This window comes from Bos mutus, chromosome 13 (assembly GCF_027580195.1).
Source record: "Bos mutus isolate GX-2022 chromosome 13, NWIPB_WYAK_1.1, whole genome shotgun sequence".
Classification (NCBI taxonomy): domain Eukaryota; kingdom Metazoa; phylum Chordata; class Mammalia; order Artiodactyla; family Bovidae; genus Bos; species Bos mutus.
Genome location: NC_091629.1, coordinates 67,674,186 through 67,691,806, shown reverse-complemented (window position 1 = coordinate 67,691,806; position 17,621 = coordinate 67,674,186). Strand labels below are relative to the sequence as shown.

Below are 17,621 nucleotides of genomic sequence, written 5' to 3'. Positions count from 1 at the left end.
GTTATTAAAACGAGTAGGTGGGCCCACTGGGAGCAATGGTAAATGTTTAACAATCAGCTTTCTGGAAGGAAAAAGATTTCAGAATGCTTCCAAATTTGTAGCATTTGCTGGAGCCCTGGCATCATCCTCAAAGGAAATCCTCTGAAGATCAAGCTTTCTGGGAGATGTTAGACAGCCACCATTCTAACCAAAAGACTCTTGCTGCTCCAAGAAGCTTCACCACGTCTGATTTCAAGCAACTGTCAGGACAACATGCAGAGTGTTTCTAACAGACAGAGACAAAACACACCACCTCCAGGTAGAATGATGCTGGGAGAGGGCAGGGAAGCTCCATGCCTCTCCCCCATAACCTCCCTATGCATTTCTTCTATCGGGCTGTTCCTGGGTTTCATCCTTTTATAATAAACCAGTGGGGCTTTCCAGGTGGCTCACTGGTAAAGAATCTCAGTGGTAAGAACAACAACAATAAACCAGTAATCTAGTAAGTAGAAACAAAACAAGAAAAACCTAATACATACCACTTCAAGAATGGAGATCCTAGCAAAGGCCAGTAAAATAATTAGGACGTGTTAAATTGATTTACTTAGTTATTATAGTATGTATTAACTTTGTTTCAACATAACTTATTTAACTGTAAGTTTATATAATTTAGTGTTAATAATGGCTATGTTTTACAACTGGAGCACAGAATTCCTGAAAAGATAACAACTATGCTCACAAGTGAATACGAGCCACCCCAACACAGCTGCCTGGACCAGAAGACTCCAAGATTCCTTCCAGTCTTTGGCTTTACATATGGCTGTAGCCCCCACTGAAGCCACCTTCTCTTTCCCCAGCTATCAGCCATGTCATGCAGACCCAAAGGAAAGATGAACATGGACTAATTCCAGCCTTGCCTCACTTCATGGGCATCACAGTACGTTCTCAGGAGCGCTTTCTCCGGGAAACATGGAGAAGGCAGCCTCCTCTCTCCTTGCCCAACCTGGCTCCTTCCCTGACCACTGGCATGAGCAAAGCTGTTGTCTATTCCTACAAGAGAATTCTTTCTCCTTCCTTCAAAGAAGCCAACCAAGTCATAGTATTATTCATGCTTCCATCAAGTCATATTATCACTCATAGTTATTCATAAGAATATGATTCAGCCATAAGAAAGGAAATGTAGCCATTTATGACAATGTGGATACACTTGTAGAGCATTCTGCTAAGTAAAATAAGTCAAGACAGAAAAAAATACTGTATGATTTCACTTACGTGTAGAATCTAAAATAAACCAATGAAACCAAAAAGCCATGAACTGCTAGATACTGGGAACATGGTGGTGGTTGCCAGAAACAGGAGAATGGGGTCGGGGGTGGAAACTGGGTGAAGCTGGTCAAAGAGTACAAGCTTCCAGTTAAAATAAATAAGACTTGGGCATGTACTGTACAGTCTGCTGACTATAGTGAATAATACAATATTGTATATTTGAAAGTTGCTAAGACAGCAGATATCAAAAGTTCTCATCACAAGAAAAAAATTTTGAAACTTATATAGATGTTAACGAGACTTATTCTGGTGATCACTTAACAACATATACAAATATCAAATTATGCTGCATGCCTGAATATAATCTTATAAGCCAACTATATCTCAATTTTTTAAAAAGGAAAACTTTTACAAAGTGAATAAAAAACTTGGCTTGAAAAAAAAAATCCATCAGCTTCATTTCAATCATTGCCCAATCTAAGATCAAAGAAAGCTACTATAATTTTAAATTATGCTAAAATATATGCTGTCATACCAAATTGTATAAATGATTCTTTTAACAAAAAAGAACACCCAAAATGTTCACGATTCAATAGGGAAGCTGACAGCAACTGCACAGGCATTTTGGATAACATTTTAGATTTTCAGCAATTGAGTTCTTATTAGGACGAACTCAAGGTCAACAGAGAGGGAGTTCTAGGAAGGCGAGTGCTACAACCATCGTAAATATGATTTTTGAATTCCTTTAAAAACCTTTATTAATATTGTTTGAGAAAATTTTCTGAAGGGTGGGGACAACATTTTTTAATTTTTAAATTTATTTTAACTGGCAGATAATTGCTTTACAATGTTGTATTGGTTTCTGCCATACAACAGTGTGAATCAATCATAAGTATACCTATATCTCCTCTCTCTTGAACCTCTCTCCCACCCTCCCCAATCCCATCCTATCCCTCTAGGCTGTCACACAGCACCAGGTTGAGTTCCTTGTATTATACAACAACTTCAAAGCTAAGGACAATTTTAAGGAATTTTAAGAAATTCTGTTTGTCCTTTCCACATATAAAACACAAAGTTTTGAACTTCTTTTTATTGTAAACGGTTAAGGGTATAAACATGTTCTTGAGTTACTTACTCACATTCTAATAAGTTGTATAAAAACCAAGGAAAATTGGTATCCAAGAGACATTACTATATCAAATAAAGTTCTACTCACGGCCATAGAGGTAGCCTTACCATTTTTCTCAAAATATTTCCAAACTTGCAAACTGTGATGTGACCCTGAGTTCATACCCATATCTAAAGTCTGAGACTCTCATACCTGAGTCTCATTTTCATCGGAAACATACAATTCCAATCCCTGCATCTCATCTTATCTGCTCAGACATTTAAAGAAGTAGCAGTACATTCAGATGTTAAGATCTACCCAAGGATCTTCCAACTTCATTCTTCCCTTAAACAAAATCTCACAACTAAATCTTGGGGGATTTACAAGCACACTCCCTACTCTAATAGGAAATTTGGTTCCCTGGTGGCTCAGATGGTAAAGCATCTGCCTGCAATGCGGGAGACCCAGGTTTGATCCCTGGGTCAGGAAGATCCCCCAGAGAACAAAATGGCAACCCACTCCAGTATTCTTGTCTGGAAAATTCCATGGATGGAGGAGCCTGGTGGGCTACAGCCCATTGGGCTGCAAAGAGTTGTATATGACTGAGCAACTTCACTTTCTCTTTTGGAAGGCAAACTGCCTCTGAGAAAAATCTGCACAGAGAAGTGAGTCTAAAGAGAAACTCAACTTTGAATCATCATGTTTTTGAAAGCACAACTTTCTTTTGACAGCACAGCTGTGGCTCTTTTTTTCCTCAAAAAGGAGACCTGTTTGTTGTTCCACATGGAGGGAAATTGGTGCATCCTGCTTTCATCATCAGCTGAGAAAAGGTTTGCCATCCTGGGTGTGTGTAGAGAGAGAGCGGCTGGACATCTGTAGCTTTGTCTGGCTTCCCAGGCACAGTGAAATTTTCTTCTGAATACTAACAATTGCAAACTAATACTGCTTTCCTTGTTCTCATTTTCAGCTGCTCGGGCACAACTGGAGGGCTGGCATTACCCTCAAAGGAAATCCTTTCGGAGAACAAGGCTTCTTGCAGATGTCAGCTGGCTACCTCTCCAGCCATGAATCGACTTGTTACAGAACAATTCTATACCAAGCAGACGCCTGCCAAGTGCACTGTGATGCCAAAGGATACACAGAATAGTGTTATTTTGGAAATAAGGTGTCCGCTCCATTTATCCAACTTTGCTGTTAAGACATACAGTGAATCACGAAAATTATGCACAAACATAGAAATGCATGTATGATACAAGCTTAAGTGAACACAGCAGAATATGAACTGTCTACTATAAAGGTAGCCAATAAAATTGTGGGAATTAAGAGGCAAAAATAAAATAATTGATGTGCTGGGGTAGTAGGGTTATGGGTGGTCCTCCACCCAAATACGACCTCACATCTTTCTTTCTTTTTCAGTTAAAAAATGTGAAAAAGAAACTTTATCTGGAAAAATGAAGGACTCTGCTTGAGGTCAGCTATAGGAAATGGGGCTTGAGAGGTTTCCTTCTCAGCAAATTCATTTTAGATTGCCTGTGAGATATTAAAATTAATTTTTAATTAGAGTTTGGTTGATTTATAATGTTGTATTAGTTTCTAATGTAGAGCAAAGAAAATCAGCCATACATATATCTACTCTCTTCTAGACTCCATTCCCATATAGCTCATTACAGAGCACCGAATGGAGTTCCCTGTGCTATACAGTAGGTCTTTATTAGTTATCTATTTTACATGTAATAGTGTGTAGACATGAATCCCAATCTCCCAATTTATCTCTCTCCGCCCCTTGGTAGCCATAAGTTTGTTTTCTACATCTGTGACTCAATTTCTGTTTTGTAAATAAGCTCATTTGTACCAATTTTCTATGATTTTAACATACCAAGTCACACTAATTAATGTACAAATGAGAAATGCAATGGTCACAGACATTAGAACTGTTAAGACTGAAGGTCTCCCACCTTCTCTCCCTGCAGGAGGGAACTTGACTGTGACCAGAAGAGGTCCGGGGAACACAGAATGTGAAATAGGGGATTAGAAGTATCTGTGTTTGAGAGCCTCCATCCACCAGAGCCTGACATATTCCTGATGGCAGAGGGGGTCTGTCCCAATATGACAGAGGGGTCCCCTCTGCAGGGTGTTACTGAAAAACAACTACCTAACCAGTGACGACAAACTCCCCCAAAGGGTGATTTTGAAGAGCTTTACATGAAGAGGCACCAGGTACTGAGCTCATCATGTGAAAACATGTTCCGTTAGGAATATTTTCTCTTCAAATTCAAAACGAAGTAAACCCAGATTCAATATTCTTCTCATTATCACCTTTCCCTCCACCTAACAGCCCCCTCTCCCTCTCTGAGTCATTTCCTGCATGTCCGCTCCACCCTATTCTTGTCACTCAAGTAATGTGTCTACTATGCTATGCACACCACAAAGAAATAACCCTAGGCCCCGTTAATAATATTTTCATAGAAAACTAATGATATTGTGCCAAAGACGGTAGGGTAACAGATCTTGAATTCAGAAAAACATATGCTTTTAAAAAATTAAAATAAATTAACACATGTTACCATGATATTTCCTGAGATTAATTTATACTGGAACTGTTACCACTAAGACATTGGGGGCTGGGGGGAGTGTAGGGAGGGGGAGGAGAGCCAGGTTCACAGCTAGCACATGACTCCTTGTTCTATGCCTAATAAGTCACCACGTTGCAATTCACATTCATTCTAGAGATAATACTTTATGGAGCAATAAAATAAGAAATATTAAAGACTCATTGGAATTGCATGAAACAAAGAATTAACATTTCCAAGGCACACTTAGGAAAACTATCAATACTCCTCCAAACACCCTGAAATCTTATCCTTTAAAACGTTATCATTGGAACTTCTTTGGCAGTTCAGTGGTTAACGCTTTGCCTTCCAATGCAAGGGATGTGGGTTCGATGTCTGGTTGGGGAACTAAGATCCCACATGCCACAGGGCCAAAACACCAAAACATAAATCAGAAGCAATATTGTAACAAATTCAATAAAGAATGGGGCATCCTGAGGATGCCGGAAGCATGACAGCAGCACCTCACAATCTGCCCTCTGACCCAGGCCCCTCTGTGGCTCAGAAGGAAATTCCAGATTTATGACGATGAGTTCCCAGGGCAACTCATTGTTGGAGCATCTGCTCTCTGGGTCACCTCAACGTGTCACATCCCTTCAGTTTCCTCTGCAGACAAATGAAGACCAGGGACTCACCTAAGTACCAGAAAGTCACAGGATCCCAGAATCTCCAGAATCATGAAGCTGTCATACCCAGGAGACGGATAAACACAGCACATCCACAGCAGCCTTGAGAAAGTCAACCCCACCGTAAATAAACTCACAGAAAGGGATAGTAAACAAATTAAAAGTTGCTTAAAATATTCATCGTTGGGACTTCCTTGGAGGTCCAGTGGTTAAGAATTCACCTGCCAAGGCAGGGGACATGGGTTCGATCCTGGTCCAGGAAGATCACACACCATGAGGCAACTAAGCCCGTGGCCACAAGAGAAGCCACCGCAATGAGAATGTCACACACCGCAACTCTGCAACTAGAGTCCCTGTTCCCTGCAACTAGAGAAAGCCCACACGCAGCAACAAACACCCAGCACAGCCAGAAATAAATAATTATTAATTTTTTTTAAAAGCTGTTAAAAAATATTCATCCATCTGCTACCCACATCTAACCTGTGCTATGGAAATATCAGATATAATAAGCTATTGTAATATTATAACATAGTAAAAGTGCATGAGGAGCCTCTGCCCACAACCTTTAAGAAAAATTGAAAAGTATATTGTCCTTTTTATTATAATTTTTCCTCTGTCTGATTTATCTCATGGTTACTATTTTTGTCTTTAAGTGACATTGTATTAAAATCAAGAAGCTAATGGAAAGAAAGAAGATACCAGGTACTAGACAGAAGCCCGATTCAGGGAGAATAACCTTATCCTGACTTTGCTCCATGACTTCTGGCAAATTATGTCACCTCTGCCTTTACTACGAGTCTCCGAGGTACAGAAGGACACACACAGGCGTGTCCTTGAGGTTCTTGGCTGCTGAATACAGTCAGAACTGATAAAACCCAGATGAAAATGATTAAATGTGTGTCTTTATCAGAAACAAATTCACGTGGCAATGCAATGTAATAAGAACTGAAACAGGCTAGCATTCTTCAGAGCTTCAAGCGTGCATTTGATGAGTGTAGTTAGTGGTTCACTGGAGGATCTTTGGAAAGCAAATTGTGGTGGTGGTGATGCTGCTGTCTGGGTCTCTCTGCCTCCAGCAAAAGGAAATTGGGTTTTCTCTGGTAACGCAGGAAGAGAGGTAATGGTGCTGTGGAGCACTAAGGGCTGGGGACAACAGAGGGCTGCCGTGGCCCAGCATGTCACAGGGAAGAAGAAATCTGATTCCATACTGGATCTGTTTCTTTTTCTTTAACCTTTGTATTCCATTGCTTGAAAGAATGCTGCCTACAGTCTGAAATATACAGGACACCCCATTCTCAAGGCTCTGACCTTTAAAAGTATAACTTTTCTATTCATATAGAGATAAAAAGTTGCAAAATAGAGAAGAACATTTATCTTGTTGGAGCTTTATAGCAACACTGTAACCAGAACTATGGTGACAGCTGCAAGACCAAAGGATTCCAACACCAGGAAGTTGGCCATAACCAACCACACCCCATCTCCTTCAGTATAAAAGAAGCCTGAATTCTAATTAAAGCAAGCTGGTTCTTTTGGACATGAGTCCACCATCTCTTTGATCTGCTGGCTTGCTGAATAAAGGCTGTTCGTTGCTCCAACAACTCATCTCTCAATTTATTAGACTGTCATGCAGCAAACAGTACAAGCTCTGACTTGGTAACAAGTGGACAATTTTAGTCCCCAGTTCTGCTGCCCTGCAGACCACTGCTGTGTGTGATCAAGCCACGAGTCCTTCTGGACCATCATTTCAATCCTCTCCAGATGGGGCTGCAGGTGAGAGGGTCAAAAAATTCATTATCAATCTTGGGGCATAAAGTTGAGATAATGAGGGACAGACAAAGGAGAGGACAGCCAGTCGTCTAATGGGCTCATGTGATCCCAGTGAGGAGGAGCTCCCAGCCAGGGCTCTGTTGTAGGATGTACGGAAAGAGGGGACTTTTTTTCTCTTCCAGCAAGACACTGCAATCTGAGGACAAGCTATAGACATGGAGGTCGGACAGGTGTGTCTAAGATCCAGAAGGTCAAGGCCCAAGAGGGGCAATTTCAGTCCAGGGCTAGAGTGTGACAATCAGACTCTCCTGTCTGAGAGCCAACTACATAGGATGAAAAGGACACTGGGAAAGCCACACGCATGGGCCCTGTCTATGCACCACAGACACCCGCTTAGTGAAAGAAAGTGAAAATGAAAGTCGTTCAGTTGCGTCCGACTCTTTGTGATACCATGGACTATACCGTCCATGGAATTCTCCAAGCCAGAATACTGGAGTGAGTGGCTGTTCCCTTCTCTAGGGGATCTTCCCAACCCAGGGATCGAACCCAGGTCTCCTGCATTGCAGGTGAATTCTTTTCCAGCTGAGCCACCAGGGAAGCCCAGACACCTGCTAAGTGACCACGGAATAGTGACGATACTATGGTTTGGTTAACAGACATGAACAGAAGTGCAGGTGAGGCGTCCGGTTCCTGGAAGGCAGCAGTGCTTTCTGAATTACATTCTAACCAGCTGGACACTGAAAGAAGAGTGACCTGGCCATCACACTCAGCTCCCACTGCTGCCAGAGCATCTTCTGAAGACAATGATTTTCTTGACCAACATTTTGAGTAGATTAGCAAGATCTCAATCTACTAATGCAATCCAAAATACATCTACTAGCACATATTCACCTCATTCACAGCACATCTACAGGCAAGCTTTTGATTTCTACCCAAAAAAGCTGTTTCCACACAACTTTGGTGCTGCAAGCAGAACAACTAAAGTCTTTGAAGATCCACGGAGATTCCACGCTACTTGATGTTGTATTATTATGATCATTATTTGGAAAGGGCTGGGCAAAAGGAATAGCGCTTTCTCATAAGTGAAGGTGAGTTGGGAGTTTCAACATGAGAGAGAATCCTGAGAAGTCTGGACAGAGGATGTCTGAGAACAGCAGGATCCTGAGCAGATCTGGACAGAAGGCCTCGGGGAATAAAGGCCCAAGAAGGAGATTCTTGAGGAGGTTGTAAAACATCTCTTGTTGATTACACACTGTTGCTACCACTTGTGAGAGACTAATACTTGAATGCTGGATCACGAGCCCTCTGAGATCTGGCCTCATCTCACCAGACCTGTTTTTTTCTTTTCCCCTCAAATGCTCTCCTTCCTCCCTAACCCCATCCCTGAAATTCCAAGACCAGTCCAAGTCCAGGACTCAACTGCCCTGGACTTCTAAGTTCTGTTCCTCTGAGGGCCACCCTTGCTTCCAGATCCAGCCCATGCCATCTCTTTGGCCTGGAACCACTTTCTCTTTCTTCATGTCCCCAAAGGACAATCCCTGCCTGCCTGGTTCAGACTGCACACAAATCCAGGGGCTGGAGACACAGCAGTGACCAAACTAAGCTTCATCTTATTTCTCAGAGGTCACTAGTTTAAGGAAAAGATGGACATGACTTTCACTCATTCTTCCAGACTCTAAGATGATGCACAAGCTTTCTCCGCCCCATTGGTGGGGGAAGGGGTTGATTTCCCAGCCTGGTCTGGCAATTCTGATGCCAGGCCTCTAGCCTCCCCTGCCTCTGTCCTCCCCAGGTCACTGTGCCAAGGCTTAGAGAAGATGGGAGGAAGGCTTTGGGGCTGGACCACCTAGGTTCATGTCTTATCCCAGCTTCACCAGGGGCTAGCTGGGTGTGAACCTACAAGAAATTCACCAACTTGTGCCTCATTCCTCAGTCTCTGAAATGGAGATCACCCTCATGCCAACCTCGTGGGGCTGCCAAAAGGAATAACCAAGTTAACATATACAGTGTGTGGAACTCTGCTTGGCACAGAAGGCTATAGTTCGGGAAGGGGACGTTTGTCTGATCAGCATTGTCAGACAGATGAGAGACAATGCATCCTGACCTGCAGCATGGAATCTGGTTTTCATCAATGATGCACAAACCCGTCCCCTATAGGCACAGGATGGCCTTGATGAGGCTGCAACTTTTTGCCACTCACACTAGGCTGTCCATTACTGTGGCTGGGTGGAAAGGGATGATGGGCCAGGTGGGTATCTTTTGGATAGCTATTCCCTGTGCTGAGTAAGTACCAGGCCTTCACAGAGCAGAGTCCCTGGGGCCCTGGTCATGTGTTGGCATCCACAGAGAGCTGATGGAAGGCACGCCAGAGCCAGTGGAGGAATGGCGGTTTAGGGGTGTCAGTACCCCATGCTGACATTGGTGGGGACCACAGGAACTGCTGGGCAATATACAGTCTATTATCAGAGGAGGAGATGAAGCCCTTCTGCTGCCAAAGAGACCCCACCTGATTCTCTCAGCAGATTCAGGGTGTTCTTTTTTTTCAGGTGTTATTCTTACTGACAACTGTTTATAACTCGGTGTCCATGAAGACATCCTTCAAAGGTGACTGGGAAGGTATAAAACCCAAAGAAACAAAACATGCAAAGGAAGCAGCAAGAACCCTTCTAACCCACCCAACATTCCAGGGTTCTCCTTGAAGTGAGCAAAGGAGAAAGAAAATGACACTTGTGCTTAGGCAGGTGGAGTTCTGACTTCAGAGTCTCAGAGACAAGAGTGTTGGTGGACCTGAGGGATGGGCTGGGGAGGGAGGTGGGAGGGGCGTTCAGGAGGGAGGACACATGTACATCTATGGCTGATGTATGGCAAAAATCACTACAGTACTGTAAAGCAATTAGACTCCAATTAAAATAAATTAATTAATTAAAAAAAGAAACCATAAAAGTTATAAGCAAAAAAAAAAAGAAAAGAAAAGAGTGTTGGGTGGAATGGAGATGCTTCTTACATAAGAAAAGGCAAGTATCTATAGTTTCCTTTGTTCTGATGACTGCACTTGGATTTTTTATAGAAAAGGACTGATAGGTATTCCTAAGGGGGCCCCAGACTCAAGGAAAATGGTTTTAAAGTCCAGAAAAAAAGATGAGGTTGACTCTGTGGATCTGCAAGAATATCATTTGCATGAGATTGAAATTTCAATACAAAAACTTTAAAGATAAAACTAACACAATAAAAATAAAATTGAATGAGAAAGTGAAGATTCTGACATTCAAAGAACAAAGTATCTGCATGAAGAATTCACAAAGGAATTTAGTATAATATATAATTTAGTATATTTTAGTATAATATATACAACGTGTCAAGGGCATGAAATACATTATATATGTGATGCACATAGATGAGGAAGTGTCACAACCCTAGAGGGACAGAGTTGGAAAACTGAGACAAAGGTTTACAATGAGGAACATCTAAGGACAATAGAAGAGCCTTTAAAGATACATCCCAAGAAATAAGAGGGAGGAAAGGAATGTTTTCATTGTTTGACACCAATAAATCTTTGTTAAAAGATGAGCTGCTGGACCACTTAGATCCTGTTTAGTTTCAATCTCCTCACCAAGAAGGTACGTGGTAGGACTAATGACTAAAAGAATGTAAATTGCACTTACTTCCCCTGTGGTCCAGTGGTTGAGAAGCCACCTGCCATTCCCGGGGACGTGGGTTCAATTCCTGGTCCAGGAAGATTCCACATGCTGTGAGGCAACCAAGCCTGTGTGCTGCAACTGCTGAGCCTGTGCTCTAGAGCCCGTGTGTTGTAACTACTGAAGTCCGCACACTTAGAGCCCATTCTCCGCAACAAGAGAAGCCACCACAGTGAGAAGCCTAGAACCACAACTAGAGAAAGCCCACATGCAGCACCGAAGACCCAGCACAGCCAAAATAGAATTAATTAATTAAAAAAAATTTTAAGAATATAAACTGTACTTCTTTTCCCAGAATAAATTCCAAGTGGTTCATACAGTGAAATATTAAAATAGACAGGCTTATCATGTTTTTTTAAGTATAAAAGCAATGGATGGGCCAAAAGGGGAAAATGCATACAGTTGATTACATTTTAAAATTCTTTTTCAAAAAACTAATTTTACTCTGTAAATCACCATAAGCAAAAAGAAAAAGCAAATGCCGAGTTGGTATGGTTAACAACTATAAAGTGATTAATATGTTAAAGATAAAATTATTTAATTATTAGATGATTATAAGTTAAGTAGAAGACCACTCGGAGAAGGCAATGGCACCCCACTCCAGTACTCTTGCCTGGAAAATCCCATGGGCGGAGGAGCCTGGTGGGCTACAGTCCATGGGGTCGCGAAGAGTCGGACATGACCCAGCGACTTGACTTTCACTTTTCACTTTCACGCATTGGAGAAGGAAATGGCAACCCACTCCAGTGTTCTTGCCTGGAGAATCCCAGGGACGGAGGAGCCTGGTTGGCTGCCGTCTATGGGGTCGCACAGAGTCGGACACGACTGAAGCGACTTAGCAGCAGTAGCAGCAGCAGAAGACCACTAATATCCTACTGGAAATTAAATTGCAAATGGCTGAAGAGTTCACAGGCTTCCCTGATAGCTCAGCTGGTAAAGAATCCGCCCGCAATACGGGAAACCCTGGTTCAATTCCTGGGTCGGAAAGATTCCCTGGAGAAAGGGGTAGGCTACCCACTCCAGTTTCTTGGGCTTCCCTGGTGGCTCAGATGGTAAAGAGTCTGCCTGCAATATGGGCAGATTCACATTGCAGAGTTCATCTCCTTTGATAATAATTTCTCCTCTAGAAGACATCTATCCATCTCTCTAGTAATCCAGGGAGTAAACCAGTGACCAACCCTCATGAAATAAGAGAAATGAGGTTAGAAGATTATACATAGCTGTGTCCATCATAATATGTGTTCATCTGCAAATATTTATGGCACATAGCACTGTGCCAAGCAGCTTATTCGATATTTAATGATGAACACAATTTTGTTCCTATATTTAATGAGCTTTTATGTTCAGCAGAAGTACCTAAGTTAAGAGGAAATTACAGTGTAATGTGTGACAAGGGGGTGAGTATAAGATGCAATGGAGCAGAGGGTGGGGGGACCCTCACTCACATCTGGGAGATTGGTGAATGCTCAGGTGAGGAAGTGCCGTCGGAAGAGAGGACATCCAGCAGAGATGACCTGATGTAAGAAGACCTGGGTGGAAGAGAATGTGGTGTGTTTTCAAAACATCAGCTGGGCAGCAAAGCCGTGAAAAGTACAGCTGGAGAATCCTCTTTACAAGAGGAAGGAGGAGCAGCTTCTAGCCTAGAGTCTGAGGATGGCTAAATCACTGATGTATCTACTGGACAATATTTTCACATCAATCCAATCCTAACTGGTGTAAAAATGAGGGGAGTATAGAAAGAGGGTTCTAATTGCAAGTGATGAGGCTAAGTGCTTTAGAAAAGATACAAGCAGTTGGAAAACTATAAAGAGATACTATTATAGGGATTTCCCTGGTGGTCCAGTAGCTAAGACTTGGGTGCTTCCAATGTAGGAGGCCCAGGTTCAATCCCTGGTCGGGGAACTAGATCCCACACATCACAAGGAAGATCAAAGATCCAGCATGCTGCAACTAAGACTCGGCGCTGCCAAACAGTTACATACATAAATATTTTAAATAAGAATGTAGGCAACAAACTATAGTAGTACCTGTGACCTTCAGATCAATAAAATCACAGATATTTTCATGTCATAAAAAGAGATGCTATCATAAATATAAGCTCTCCGTATGACATCCGTATAACGTCCTCACAACTTATAACCAGACGCAGAAAGTGTGCCAACCACATTTACAGATGACAAGAGGCTTGTTTAGATGGTAACTTCAACAGCTACAAAGTGAAGTCATATTGTTTATGGTTTCAGGTCCTGTTCTCTGTCCACATGCTAGAAGTACAGCATCCTGAATAATGAAATCAGGATGCCTCCTATATCCTACTACAGTTAACCGTGTCTGGAAATCTGTGTTGAATTCTGAATACAGTATTTTAGGTACCAAATGAAAGAACCTGGAGCAAAGCCAAGGAAGGGTAACCAGAGGAGGTAAAGATCTGGAGACCATGTCTTCCCAGGGCTAATGGGAAAGCTGCATATGGGCTTAAACAGCAAAGGCTCTATTGACAGGATGACCCTGTCATCTACCGCCCATGCATGACCCCCCAGGCTACCTGCTCTCATAGAACCGGCATGAGATGCAAACCGGCATGGGTGACACGTGCCACCCATGGCTGAGTCCCGGGGCCCAGTGCACAGACGCCAAGTCCTCCAGGTTTGGAAGGCAGTGCTCCAGCCCAAGAACTGATCCTTCCGAGACTGAGGCTGAAATCAGCCCAAATTTCCAATGGCATCACACACAGCAGACCCGAGGCACACAGTCCTGCGGGGTGGTCCCAGCTCCGTCAGGAAGTATCGAGCCCTCGGCCCTCCCTGGCCCAATGCCACCAACACAAAGCTGCAGAGAGAACTTGAGAACCTGGAGGCTTGCACTGAGGGCCGTTTTCACAGCTACCTTAGACTGTGTCGGCAGGGGGCCGTCCATCTGGCCTGGAGGCTGACGCCTGGATGTTTACATAACTGAGTTGTCTGGAAAGGATTCGGCTGGAGTGTCGCTGGCAGGGACTGCTCCCTCTTGCATGGGCTGCGCTGGCAGGGCTTACCCTCCATTCATCTTGTCGGAGGTTGCAACGCTGGCCGGCTGCCCCGTTTGCCACCCCAGACGCTTCCAGGAGACCTGCTCCCCAGCCTCCAGGTTCTGCGCCGGCAGTGCTACAGACAGAACAGGAGCCGTGGTTGCCAGTATCATTTACAAACAAGGGTGCGGCATCAGGTTAGGAAAGAAAGGGAAGTGGGGGGAGGGAGAGGGACGATTGCAAGACCAAAAGAGGGCTCCCCACTCTTTTCACCCCAGGAGGCACAGCCTCTCAGGGGCATATTATTTTTTATACTTATTTGTTTACTTGGCTGTGTTGGGTCTTGGTTGCATCAGGTGGGATGGTTTGTTGTGGCGCACGGACTCTCCAGTTGTGGGCTGAGTAGCTGCAGCGTGCAGACTTAGTTGCCCCGTGGCTTGTGGGATCTTATTAATAGTACCCCCGTGTCTCCTGCATTGCAAGGCGGATTCTTAACCACTGTAACACCAGGGAAGTCCCCAGGGTGCATATCAGGATGCTGGATCTATCAGTCAAATCAAGAATTCTAATTGGACACGGAACGATTTCTCCAAGCTTTCAGCAGGTGGTGATTACTATCCTGCCTACACACAAGGAAAAAGGGGGAAACAGAGCTTACTGTTTGGGCTGTTTCCATGCAAGAAGCAACTAGAGAGAAGTTTCTGCTTATATCAGAACCGATGAAAAGCTGGCAGGGTTCCTGACCTTTCCTCTTTCCCAAGTTAACCAGGAACGCAGGTGTCAAACAGTTTACATATGTCATTCCAAAGCCTTTGGTAACCAAATTTGAGTGTACTTCCAGCAAACGTTGGAGGAAAGACCTGGAAATGAGTGTACAATGCAATAACTCTTTAGGGAAAGGCAGCATTTTAAATTTGAGCAAACACACAGGCAAGGAATAGTGGTTTCATCTTTTATCCTTCACAGTGCCCAGCATGGAGCTTGAAACACACCAAACTCTCAGTAAGCATGATTGATGAAAATATGGAGTTATAATTCTTGACTGCGGTGATGGTTTCATAGGTGTGGCCATATGTCCAAAGCGAGAACCATCGCCCTAGACCAACCAACCTGCCTGCAGGTGTGGACATATGTCTAAACTCATTAAACAGTACACTTTAAATATGTGAAGCTTATTGTATGTCAATGGTACATCAATAAATCTGTTTAAAATACAAAAGTCAGGAACTTCCCTGATGATCCAGTGGTTAAGAATCCGGCTTGCAATGCGGGGGACTTGGGTTCGATCCTTGTTTGGGGAACTAAGATCCTACATGCTGGGGGGAGCAACTGAGCCTCTGCTCTGCAACTAAAGATCCCACATAACACAACTAGGACCCAACAAGCCAAACAAATAAATAAAATATAAGAGTTAGAGTTATTCCTTTTGTGCATTAAAAAAGGGACAGACCATCAGGCTGATCTGAAAAGTCCGATTTGTTTTTGTTGTTGTTATCACTGCTATTCCTCTAAACTGTATTATACTCCCACCTGGTATACACACACCACGCACTTGTCACCTAAGGAACGTTTGCTGAGTGAATAAGTGACTGAAGAGTCCAATGTGTGCAACTGTACATCTCAGCAGGGTTCTTCGCACTTGGAGGAGAGATTACTTCATTTTTTACATATTACATTTTAAAAAATTCGAAGTATGAACTGGATTTACGGTGTCTTTTTCTCAGATGTTGTCACATCCAGGATTGAGCTACGAAGTCTTTAAATATCAGCTCTACTTGGCTGAGTCCCACTTTGTGTCTCTGCCGGGACTTCCTCCTTTCCTAGGTTTGTACATGATGAATGCAAAATTGCCCACTCAGCATCTCCTTTTGGATAGCTGCTACATATCTCAAAAAAAGTGAACTACTGACCTATCTTCTACAAAATGGCAATCCATTCTAGTAGTCTTGCCTGGGAAATCCTATGGACCAGGAGCTCGGTGGGCTACAGTCCATGGGGTCGCAAAGAGTTGGACACAACTCTATTACTGAGCACGCATGTACTTCTTCCGCAAACCACCTTCACCCAAAGCTTTTCCCTGTCAGCTAACGGCTACTCTAGCTCTCCATCAGCACATTCTGTCCTCTCACAACCCACATCCAGCTCACCAGAAAAATCTCTAAATATCCAGACCCTTAAGCCTGTTCATCATTGGCACTTTATCACTTGCCCCATTCCTGTAATGGCCACCCAACTGGCACCCCAGCGGTTCCCTCTGCCTATCTTGCAGTCTGGTCCCCACAGAGCACCCAAACCATCCCTGTGCAGCCCACGTGGGATCAGGGTGCCTCCTAGATCCACACTCTCCAGCAGTCAGTCCCACTGCCCCCAGTACAGACACCTTCCTACCTCTTCCCCCCGACTCACTTCATCTGCTGTTCCACCCTCATCTCCTTGCTGTTCCCGACAAGCCACTCTTTTCCACCTGGGGCCTGTGATGAGCTCTTTCCTCTGTCTGGAATGTTCCCACAAGACACCCACATGGCTCACTGCTTCACAGCCTTCAAAGCTTTATTCATGTCACCTTTTTATAATATCACATCCTGAATTTAAAACAGAAACTTGACATGCTTCCCGGCCTCTGCTTCATTTTCCTTACAGCAATCAGCACCTTCCAGCACAGGATATAATAATTTACTTATTCATTATGCTTCCTGCCTGTCTCTTCCTTGTAGAGTGCAAGCTCCCGAGGGCAGGAAGCTTGGTCCCTTTTGTTTGCTGACATATTCCCAGGACAGAAGAGGCACATAAGTGTGTCAGTCAGAATAACTGACTGACTGACTTAAGGAATAAATGAAAGAACTGGATGTGCAGGCACTTCCTGCCTCTCTGCCAGCTGGGGTGCCAGGCTCACCTTCATATGAAGGACACAGCTGTGCTGCACCATTCTTGTTCTGCTCCTCTTTACTCTGTGACACAGACACATGCAGACAGAGGAGGGCTGACAGGTGAAGGACTCTAGGCTTAAGCACTAAAAAAAATTAGTTCCAGCTATATGCAAACAAGGAAAGAAATGAGAAACCACAAAACGTGCCAAATAATCACTCACTTATATTCTTGAGCACCCACCAAATGCTAGGAACAATATAAGTTGCTTTAGGATCAAAGACAGATAAAGTGCAGCCACTGTGGAGAACAGCATGAAGGTTCCTCAGAGAACTAAAAACAGAACTACCATACGATCCTGCGATCCCACTCCTGGGCACAGAATCCATAAAGAACTATAATTTGGAAAGATATACACACCCCAGTGTTCACTGCAGCATTATTTACAAAAGGTAAGACGTGGAAACAAGCAACCTACAATGTCTATGAACAGATGAATGGATAAAGAAGATGTAGTATATATGCACAGTGAAATTCTGCTGCTGCTAAGTCGCTTCAGCCGTGTCCGACTCTGTGCGACCCCATAGACGGCAGCCCACCAGGCTCCCCCGTCCCTGGGATTCTCTAGGCAAGAACACTGGAGTGGGTTGCCATTTCCTTCTCCACAGTGAAATACTACTCAGCCATAAAAACAATGAA

The 17,621-nt window shown here is 43.5% G+C and overlaps 1 protein-coding gene across 1 annotated transcript in view; it reads right to left on the bottom strand.

The window, feature by feature from the left end:
• Nucleotides 1-17,621, bottom strand: part of FRMD4A (FERM domain containing 4A) — a 328,482-nt gene that overhangs the window by 223,262 nt on the left and 87,599 nt on the right.